This window comes from Lonchura striata, chromosome 34 (genome assembly GCF_046129695.1).
Source record: "Lonchura striata isolate bLonStr1 chromosome 34, bLonStr1.mat, whole genome shotgun sequence".
Taxonomy (NCBI): domain Eukaryota; kingdom Metazoa; phylum Chordata; class Aves; order Passeriformes; family Estrildidae; genus Lonchura; species Lonchura striata.
Window position 1 is genome coordinate 2214542 of NC_134636.1, and position 8694 is coordinate 2223235.

At 50.6% G+C, this 8694-nt stretch overlaps 1 pseudogene; it reads left to right on the forward strand.

Annotated features, from left to right (window-relative positions):
* Positions 1-6041: 6041 nt before the first annotated feature.
* On the forward strand, positions 6042-7482 carry LOC144247811 (uncharacterized; annotated as a pseudogene).
* The last annotated feature ends 1212 nt before the right edge of the window (positions 7483-8694 follow it).

The following is an 8694-nucleotide window of genomic DNA, read 5'->3' on the forward strand; positions in this document are numbered from 1 at the left end:
CTCTTGTGGTCGTGTCATTCTCTTGGACCAGTGGCGACTTAGGAAAACCCACTCGATGATGGAGAGTGGGTCCCTTCAGTCCTGGTTACCCTTCCCTAGGGTGTCTGTCCACTGAAAGATAACACCACGGAGGTGTGGCATTCTGCCCAATATGATGAATTTGAAGGGCAGACCCAGATTGTACCGGTGGGCCTGCCTGGCAGATATTGTCTCCTGAACCCTGTCTAATGCAGCCTTGGCCTCTGGTGAGTTCCCTGGGAGAACTAGGCTCTTTCCCCCCTTTCAATAAATCAAAAAGGGGGGGCTAGGTCTTCGTTAGTGATACCTAACCAGGGTCTCACCCGGTTTAAGGATCCACACAGCTGCTGAACGTCAGCTAGGGTCCGAATGTTATTTTTGATTGCCAATTTTTGCGGAACAATGGTCCGCTTGTTTGTTTCCAAACCAAGGTACCTCCAGGGTGCCATCGATTGAATTTTATCTGATCACAGCTCGAACCCCACAGCAACCAACACATCGGTTGTTAGGTTAAGCGCGTATGTAAGTAAATCGCTGTTGGGGGCACAAATGAGTATGTCATCCATGTAATGTTATCACGCCCTCGGTGGCTGCACGCACAGGGGACAGCAATGAAGGAATGTACCACTGGTAGATGAAAGGGCTATTTTTCAGGCCTTGGGGTAGAACTCTCCAGTGATACCTGTCCATTGGGGCTTCTCAGTTAGTGGAAGGAACTGAGAAGGCAAAAAGTGGCGCGTCCTCAGGATGTAGAGGAATTTGGAAAAAACAATTTTTTATATCAATGACTGCCAATTCCCAATTTTCAGGTAACATTGTGGGGGACGGCATCCCTGGTTGGAGAGGGCCCATGTCTTTAATGACTTTATTTATTGCACGAAGGTCGTGGAGGAGGCACCACTCGTCTTTGCCACGTTTTTTGAGAACAAAGATGGGGGAATTCCAGGGAGATGTTGTTTCCTGGATGTTCCCCTGAGGGAGCTGCTCATCCACGAGCTCCCGGAACGCTTTGAATTTTTGTTTGTTGAGCGACCACTGCTTTACCCAGATTGGTGTATCCATAAGCCAATTCAACTTCTGAGTAGGACACTCCTCAGTGGCCACTACCCAAAAAACCTGGGGGATCGGTATGTCAACTGTGACCCCCATTGGGCCATTAGGTCCCTCCCCCACAAGGGTTCCGTACAGTCTAAAACAAATAGATGTAAATAAGACGATTGTCCATTTGGCCCCTCAAATTTTACGATGTTCTTTGATTGTTTGGCCAATTGTGAACCACCTACACCCTGAATCTGTCCTGCCACATCCTGTAATTCCCATCGTGATGGCCAGTCCCGCAAGGGGATGACCGTCACGTCTGCCCCTGTGTCGAGAAGTCCATTGAGATATTTGTGCTCCCCGCCTTTCCACATGTAGCATGAAATTTTAGGTCTTTCCTTCCCCAGTATCTGGGCCTGACACGCCTGGTAGATTTTGTCAGGTGACTGCTTCCATATGTCTTTGCGGAAAACTGGAGGCCCAGATACAGGAATGGCTTGGGCGATGATTTGGCCCTTGGGGAGGAAGACTGGCAAGTGAGAACAGTGCAGCCACAAGACCAAGTGTTTAGGATGTGCAGATGTCAGACTTGGTGCAATGGTGATGTCGACTGGTGTGAATTTTGTGTCCCCAAAAATGATACACTTACTGTGGAGGTTCCTCCAGGTTCCGGGGTCTTTGGTGTCAACAGTAATAAAGTGCCGATCAGTATCCTTCAGATGTAAAGGTTCAGTCAGAGCCAACCTATAGGGAGAGAAATTGGATTGAGTATTAAGAATGGGCCTGGGGTGGTCGGGATCCCGGCCAAGCCAGGCTTTTGAAATGAAGTTCACATCCTCCCCCATATAGGCTGGTTCATCAGCCGTAGTCAAATCCGACAGGGTGTCGTTTCTGGTGGTGATGTCTTTGTCCCTCCCCTCCTCGGATGTTGATTGTCCCACCATATTTATTTCCGCACGCAGGGAGAGACTGCGCTGGTCCATTAGTTTTTTGGTTCCCCCCCTGGGTTGGGGGCACCTCGGCCTTGCTGCTGCTGTTGGAATTTTAGAAGTCGTCCCTCAATGGGCATTGTTGAGCCCAATGGTCTCTTTTATTACAAAGATTGCAGGGTCTATCTGAATTAAATCCTCTTGGAGGTGGCCTTGAAAAGCAGCGTTTGGGAGCAGGAGTAATTGATGGGGTGGCGGTTTCAGCGAAGGAGACTCTCCTGGATGGTGCTCGGGGAGTCCCCTGCAAGTCTCTAGGTGGGATGGTCACCTTGCGGGAGCAGACGTCCAGCATGCTTTGTAATGTAAGCTCCGGATCGAGAGGGAGACTCAAGATGGCTTGCCTGCATGCCTCGTTGGCATTTTGCCTGGCAACCTCGGTGATCATGCCTCTCCTGAGGCCCTCGTCTGGAACCTGTGCCTCAATGGCTCAGCATAGACGATCCACAAAACTCACAAATTACTCTAATGGCTCCTGCTTCATAGATAAATAGTTAATAATTGGGCTGGTAGGCCTTAGTTTAAAAAAGGTCTTCTCCACTGCCTTCGCACTGACTACTAAAGCCTCCCTGGGGATCTTTTCAGCCTGCTTTGGCCCAAATTCTCAATCCCCAACCTTGCACAGATGGTCAATTGATAACATTCCCCCATTCGCATCCACAGAGGTTTCTGCATTAGCCCAGAGGAATGGCAAAAACTCCCTCACCTCCCGCCTCCATGCAGACTCCCAAACTAAAAACTCAGCCTGAGTTATTAAACATGAAAAGAGAGTCCACATGTCTGCGGGAACATACTCTGTGGAGGCAAGTGTTGCCTTTAACATCCCTCAAAAAAACTCGCATTCGCGGCCGAATTCCTTCTGGGCTTTGCAGAGGTCCTTGATGACTTGTTGAGGAATGGGGGACCACTGTGCGAGGAGGCTGCCCCCCTGCTGTGGGGTGAAGGTGACAGGGGCATCAGAGAAGGCAGGCAGGGAATGGGGCAGGCCAGAGTTCCCACGCTCCCCCCTCCTCCCCCCCGACCCCAAAGCGTGGGAACCGGAAGTTGGGTCGTGGGAACCGAGGGAGGAGGAGGAGGAGGCAGGGTCAGGGCCAGGGAGAGTGGCTGATGGAAAGCTCTCCCCAAAGGCGGAGCTGGGGGACAAGGTGTTAAATAATTCAAAAGGGGAGGTGACTGAGGTGGGTGGAGGAGAGAAGTGGGCGGGAAAATCTGGGGAGTGGAAGGGGTTGGCTGTTGGTCGGAAGGGGTTTCGGGAAGAGGCTGGAAAGGGATTGTGGGAAGAAGGAGCACATGTGGAGAGTAAAGCCATGCGGTCCCTGCCATCTTGTGTCCTTTGAGAAGAGGGGAAGCCATTTTGTGGACTGTGGGATAAGGGGTTAGGAACAGGATCGGGGAGACTAAAGCTTACAGAATGTCTATGGGACAGGGCTGTACATTGCAGGGAAACAGGGAAACAGGGAGAGTCCAGAGTAGTGCCAGCACTGTCCTGGTAAGGGTCCCGAGGATTCTCAGAGGGGCCAGAATCTGCCTGTGGACATAGCCAGGATGCCTATCTAAGAATCCCCGGTTTTTGGAAAGAGGGAGAGGAGAGAGGGGTAGGATTTGTAGAACTGGGATTTGGTTTGTCAGCCGATGGCTGTGGCAGAGCTTCATAATTGTTTTATATAATATCCCTAATATGCAGTGCCAAATAAGTAAATTTGGAAAGGGAAGGATCCCCCCTGTTTGAGGATTTCCCTTGCAACGTGGTGCCAAAAGGGGACTTGGTATAATGTGGTTGCAGAAATATCTGGGAAGCTCTGTGACACCCACCGGACAAACCTTTTAACATCTGATTTTTTAAACTTTTTCTCCCCTCCAACTAGGATACCCACAACCTGGGAATAGATTCTCCTCTGTGGCATGGTCAGCTTTGCACCCATGCTGACAGATTTTAAAGGGTGCCACAAAGTCTACAGCCGGGAGAATTACAACGAAAAGGAAAAGACCACCCTGAACAACTTAGACTAACCTGCCCTTCAAGCTCCCCGCACCCCGGGAAAAGGGAGCTATAACAAAAGAATGTGGGGTCTTTCCCCTACACCCAGGGAGCAAGAAAAACCCACCCAAAGAGGGAATCCCTCCCCCCAACATTGGGGAAAAAAGGAAAACCCTCAAAAAGAGCAGGAGTCTAAGCCCCAAGGACCCCCTCACTCACCAGCAAAGAGGGTCCGGTCACATCCAGGCAGAAACAAAAAAATCCAGGCTGCAGACACGCCCAAGGGGGAGCCAACTCCGGTGGTGCTGGCTGGAGCTGCCGGCCCCGTCCCCGGGAGGGCCGCTCACTAAAACGTGAGTCTGCTCCCACCAGGGTAATTTGACAGCTTAAAGGATAAATCCACGGGTCTCCTGGACTCCGAGGGTCCTCTGCCGTGGGGTCAGGCTCTCTTCTGGCCCCCCGGCAGGAGCCAAATCACCACGGCCCCGCCCCAGACCACTGTCCTCAGTCCCGGCTAGCTCTCCTGCGGGGGCGAATAGGGCAAGTGGAAGCACCCACCACTGTACCCAGCTGGGCTTTGGAGAGTGCTTTGTGGGTCCTGAGGTCGCTGCTGATTCCAACGGCGAGGAAATGAGGAGAGGCACATGTTGGGGGCAAAAATCCGATGTTTATTGAGGTCCTGGGAATCCAACAGCATCGGAGGGGGCCAGCCAGCAAGAGCAACTGAGGGGTGCTGGCAACATGTTCCATAGGGAGAGGGAGGGGGGCCGATCAGCCAGTGGGGGAACAGACAGGAGTGACTCTTGTGGGGATTGACATGTGGGGTATCCAGTGAGGGAGAGACAGGGGAGGGGTCCCAGGACCTCATCCAATCACTCGGTGCCCTGGATGGAAGTTTCTAGAGTTAGGGGAAGGGGCACCAAGTGACAGACAAGGCACCTAGGAGGGGACAGGGGACTGACTTGGCATTTTCTAGGGAGACTGACACATGAGGGAAGGCGGGAAAACCCAGGGAGAAACCAATTGTTATGGTTTGACACAGGCACAATGCCAGTGCCCCCATGAAAATGTGATTTCTTTTTTGAATGCTGTGAAGTGGAATCTAGAACAGAGTAAAGCAGGCCTATGCTTAATAACAGGAAAAAAACTTTATTAAACTACTACTACAAAAAGGAAAAGGAAAAGGAAAGGAAAAAAGGAAAAAAACTACACAAACATTAAACGAAAACCTTGCAAAGCATTCCTCCCCCTACTACCCAACTCCAACAATCCACAGTGAGACACAATCTGGACTCTAATTAGGTTTCTATCTTCCAGGCAATCGATACATAGTCTATCGAGGGAACAGAGTCTCTCCTGTGCCACAGACTCTCTAAGAAAACACAACTCTACATCCTGTGTTTCCATGTTATTCATGGCACGGCCCAGAGAAAAAGTTTCCTATGGTGACCTTTCTCTTTTTCATGCACAGTGCTCTCACTACCAATACATGGATGGACAGACTGCTTTTAGGATTTTTCTTTTCAAGGATGCCCTGCCAAGAGGGGAGAAAACAACAGTTCAGTTTTTCATTGTTTGGGACCGCAGTCCCCCCCATTTTTCCATTTCCCCTGGGGCCGAGGGTTCAAGAATAGAGATCTTCTTCTTTTCTCTTTTCTTTGAGGATAAGGGGGCGCCACCACAAACCCCCTAACCTTTTCTCCGTTCACTCCACTTTTGTCTTTTCCCAGCTGAAGCAGGTCTCTTGACTCACTGGCATCTTCTTTAAACACAGTCTTTCTTGGAGGAGAAGATTGGTTCAGGTTGTGGCTAACATGGAAAAGTCTAGCCAAAAGCCACTCCTTGTCCCACTCCCATTTAGAATTCCTCCTTCTAACATCCCAGGGTCCAAGGTGTCCCTCTTCCTCTCTTTCAAACTAAGGAGGGGAAAGGAAAATTCACAAAGCTTTCATTTCTCAAGGAAGGGTTAAAAGTCCGAACTCCCAGGGATGGCTCAATGCCCAGACATCCAGCAACTCCCACGCACTGGGCACCTTGCAGCTCCCCCCGCTCCTCCTTCCTCGCGGTGGAATTGCTGACAGAACTGCCGATGTCTCTTTCTCTCGGGAGAGAAACTCTGGGGGGGGGAATGGAGACATCCCAGATTTCTTCCACCCTTTTATCTGCAGGGGCCAGCCCGATTGCAGTCCTTCCACTACCTTTGGGCCTACCTCAGTCAGGCCATCGGCCTTCCCCTCCCCCTCCCAGCTCATGGCTGGGCGGGGGAAGGTCTGCACTGTGCGCTGACTGGAACCAAAGAGAACTAGCTCTCCTGGGAATTCTCCTTTAACCCCTTCGTGTTCTCAGAGGCGTGTCTACCTTCAATTGGTCAATATCCAAATTGACCTCTTCCTTCCGGAAAAAATTCTCATTCCGTGTAAAACCACGACACCAATACAGTATGGGGGTACACTGAAACAAACCATGACAGAATACAAATGTAATAAAACATATAAAAACGCAACTCCACAGAGGGAAGGGAGTTCCAAGAGAGCGTGTGGCCCCTCAAAACCGCCTTTTCAAGGAGCTTCAAGGTGGGCTGGAACAAGGCTCGGACCAATGGGGTTACAGGCACTTGATGTTTTAGGGGAGGGACAGAGGTGCGGGGTGAACCATACATCATTTGGGGTGTGAGATGGAACAGTCCACTTGACCCCAGGACCCATATGTAGGCGGGGTTGCTTTCCGGCTAGCTGGGAAAACTGTTCTCATCCTGGCTGTGTTATTTATGGATAATCATATTTATCTAGCTTCTGCAACAGAAGGCAGCCAGAGATCTGGCCAGGGCTCTGAGGTGGTGGTCCATAAGGAGCACGGTGATGGCAAAAAGCCCCACCAGGGCTTGGAATGTGGGAAGAGTTTCCCCAAGCGCCCCGTCCTGGTCTGCCAGCAGAGGATCCACACTGATGAACGGCCCTATAAATGTGGAGAATGTGGGAAAGGCTTCACAAACATCTCTTACCTGAATCATCACCAGATGATCCACACAGGGATACGACCCTATGTGTGTGGGGAATGTGGGAAGGGCTTCCGTGACAGCACTCTCCCGATCATACACCAGGCAATGCACACTGGGAAAAGCCCCTACATGTGCTCAGAATGTGGGAAGAGCTTCATGCAGAACTTCAAGCTGATGGTCCACCAGAGGATCCACACTGGAGAGAAGCCCTACAAGTGCGGGGAATGTGGGAAAAGCTTTAGCCAGAGATGCAACCTGAGAGTCCACCAGAGGATCCACACTGGGGAGAGGCTTATGAGTGTTCTGAGTGTGGGGAGAGGTTTCAGAGAAGATATAGTCTCCTCAAGCATCAGCAGATTCACACAGAATAGAGGCCCTTCGGCAGCGCTGAGTGTAGGAAGGTCTTTAGGAAGATTTCCACTTGCATCACCCCTCTGTGGATCCACGCTGGGGAGAGCCCCTAACAGTGTCCCAAGAGTGGGAAGAGTGTCTCCCAGATATATGAACTGCCCAAACAGCAACAGAGGCAGCAGTAAGTGCAGCTCTACAAGTGCTCTGTGTGCGGGAGAAACTGTGTGCGCTGCTCCAACTCCATCCGCATTGGAGGACCCCCATGGGATGATGCACAGGGCCCTCGTTGGGGAGAGACTTGGTGATCCATGGTGCTGCTGATCCACAGCTGGTGGTCTCCACATCTTCCTGGCTCTGTGTGGGCACCTGGATGGAAGAGGTGCTGAAGGGGCCATGGCTGTGTACAGTAGCATGGGGCCCACGGACATGGAAGGAGACAAGAGTGACACGAGCATGGGTGGGTGTTGCGGTGTGTGTTATAAATTGTGACACGGCAATTTGAAGTGTCTTAATTCAATAAAGCAATTTTATTTAAAATTAGCAAGCAAGTAAGGCAGGCAAAAATTCAGCGCTGGGCGGCCGGGGAGTCTCCTGCTCCACCAATGGCACGCAAAAATGTTCTGTCCCAACCTTCCTTTTATCCCCCCTTTTCTCCTTGCAGACGTGACTCTCCAAATGTAGTCTGAGTCTGGTCGTTGTGATAGCTTCTAAGTCTCTTCTTTTGAGATACAGCAAGCAGACCAGATATACACACGCCCAGGACTTTAATCTCAACCTCCTTATCACCTTGTAAGCAAATAAGCATTTCAAAGACACACCAGTACATTCTTAGCCACTATCTTATGCAAAACAAATTAGGTTAACATACCACAGTACATTCTTATGCAAACTAAGACAAGCAAGCATATTACAGTGAACAAATTATCTTCTACTTATTTCAGTGTGTGTTTTCAATTGTCATTCTGTCCCAGTAGTCACTTCTATAACCCCTCCTATTTTGTATGGTTATAGCATATTTTATTGCCTATGGGTTGTTCCTTTCTCTCCTGTGTTGGTGTTTTTGCCCAAGGTGTCCCTCTCCCCAAAGACCTGCCCTTTTGTTCCCTGTCCCTGCTCCCATTAAGTGTCACCCCCTTCCTGTGCCTTCCCCTTTCTCTAGAAACTTCCCTCTCCATTTTGTATCCTTGGAGGAGGCCCCAAGGATTGGTTTCAGTTGTTCTCCTCCCCTGCAATCCCCTCTTGGGTTAAACATTGGATCCCCGCCTTGTGTTCCTGCCCAGGTTTCTCGCAGCTGGTTAAAGACTGTGCCGCCCCTAAGGCCTGCC